General features: G+C 40.8%; 1 long non-coding RNA gene across 1 annotated transcript in view; it reads left to right on the top strand.

The window, feature by feature from the left end:
* The window catches only part of LOC117285725, a 7,113-nt gene extending 6,531 nt beyond the window's left edge, over window positions 1–582 (top strand). The window contains exon 3 of the long non-coding RNA XR_004516846.1: window positions 559–582. This is a non-coding gene — a long non-coding RNA (uncharacterized LOC117285725). The remainder of the gene's footprint in view (window positions 1–558) is intronic.
* The last annotated feature ends 1,722 nt before the right edge of the window (window positions 583–2,304 follow it).

Here is a 2,304-nt window from a genome sequence, read left to right as displayed (position 1 = left end):
TTTTTTTTTTTTTTTTTTTTTGGTACCAGGGATTGAACTCGGGTCCTTGTGTTTGCAAGGCAGGCGGTGAAACCACTGAGCTAAATCCCCAGCCCATGTATAAAAAAATCCTTATCATGCACAAATGGTGTGACATTCTCATTTAAGATTATATAGTTTGAGGAATGGGGATTTAGCTCAGTGGTTCCACTGCCTCCCGGGCAAGCACAAGGTCCCGAGTTTGATCCCCGGTACAAATAAAAAAGTGTATAACTTGAAATCTTAAACAAAATTGTATTTTATATCTTCCATATAATATCACATACAAACACCAAAAGTATATCTTTTGAACTTCAGATTATCAATCCATCAAATTATCAATTATTGATCCTATCAGTATTAGAGTGCTTAATTTTTTTTTTTTGGTAAATGTATAAATGCTTTTGTCCTTAACTTTCTGTTTAAAAGAAAATTATTATTATTATTATTAGTAGTAGTAGTAGTAGTAGTAGTGCTTAACTTCCTAAGTCCCATATTCAGAAACTTGGCCTATAAGTTTATTTTGTTTTTTTGTACCAGGGATCGAGCTCAGGACCTTGACCTTGCAAGGAAGGCGGCAGAGCCACTGAGGTACATCCCCAGCCCTTGGCGTATAAATTTAGAAAGAACTTTTGTTTTCTTTTTTTTTGTTCTTGAAAATAATCCAGTCTACTCGTAATGGAACTTATATTGTTTACAAAATGGTTACCAGAACCTATCAGTTTAATTGAAAATCTGCAGAATTGTTTGTTGCCAAAATATGGAACCCTTCATACTGAAAGACACTTTATTTTACAGTCACAATAAAAAGTTTGAATCATTTAGAGAATTGATTTTCAAAACACGAAGCCCTTCTGTCATTACCTGGAGGTGTATCATTTTCAGGGTCTGGACCTGCTCTGATATGGTCCTCTGCACAAGCAGTTTTGGAGGGGTAGTTCCTTTTCGGCTAATGATCTGTACCTATCGTTTCATGTTACTTACACAAAGAATCTTATTTCAGATGCAAACTGGAACTCCTCGTTTCTCATATTAGCTATTGCTCTGTTTGGAGCACTGAACCTATGGTAAATGCAGGGTGAACTGCTTTAGTCCCATCTGTTTGAAATTCATGTTGTCTGTGTATTATGATTTATTGTCTTGTTGATGGGTGTGAACTGGGTGCATTTTGTTGCTGCTGTATGTTAAATGGTGACCCGCGATTTCACAAAATAATTGAACAAAAAATATCTCTTAAGAAAAAAATAAAAATGTGACACAGATCTCAGGCCATGAAACATGGCAAGGGGACAGGTCACATGACCAGCACCAAACTTTAAAAATAAATTTCTTTTCTAGTACAGGACTGGGGACTGAATCCAGGGCATTGTCATGGAGCTACATTCCCAGCCCTTTTTGAATTTTTATTTTGAGACAGTGTCTCACTGCATCACTAAATGGCCTAGGCTGGGCTCAGATTTGTGACCCTCTTGCCTCAGCCTCCCCGAGTGCTGGGACAACACGCGTGTGCCACCACGCCCAGGTGCAGAAGTTTTGGTGCTCTAGGATAAACTCTGGATAAATTCCTCCCTCCCCGCCTCTGTCAGCCTCCATTCCTCTGGATTGGTCCACGTAGCCCTCAGCATTTTGCTACCACTAAGATCTTAAATTGGTAACCAGTGTACTGAGACCTTTTGTTCACGAAGTCATTTTTTGCCTATGAATTACAAAGACATTCTATACTTTCTTCTATTTAATGTTTTCTTGTATTACTTTTAGGTTACATTCCAGCTAGAGTCCACCTTTGGGTATGGTTTGACATGGATCATTTTATTTTCCTCCTATAGATATCATCATTCCCCCAGCACTGGGTATTAAATAACTTGGCCTTTCCTTTGTGAAGCTGCTTTGCCTGTGCTTTTTTTTTTTTTTTTTTCAAGTACTGGGGATCGAACTCAGGTCCTTGCACTTGCAAGGCAGGCAGCGGAACCACTGAGCTAAATCTTCATCCCTGCCTGTGCATTTGGATCCCATGTATCCACCATGCCATGCCACACAATGGCATGTGGGCAGTAGCATTGCCCGGGAGTAGTATATGTGCAGCAGGAGACTGACTTCCCTCTGTGAAGGGCTGAGGGGTGGGCAGGAGGGGCCACCTTCCCTTCCATAGAGGACTGGAGCGGCTCTGATGCTGGCTGCTGGCAGTCACATCCCTGGTTGTGAAAGGCAGCTGAGCGCAGAGTGTGTTTGGTTCCCAGGAAACCTGTGTTTGGGTCTTTTGAAATGTTGGTTGGCAGACACATGGGG

The sequence above is a fragment of the Fukomys damarensis genome, unplaced genomic scaffold (assembly GCF_012274545.1).
Source record: "Fukomys damarensis isolate Sample0158 unplaced genomic scaffold, DMR_v1.0_HiC HiC_scaffold_12, whole genome shotgun sequence".
In the NCBI taxonomy this organism is placed as follows: Eukaryota; Metazoa; Chordata; class Mammalia; order Rodentia; family Bathyergidae; genus Fukomys; species Fukomys damarensis.
This window is presented reverse-complemented; position numbering and strand designations above follow the sequence as displayed.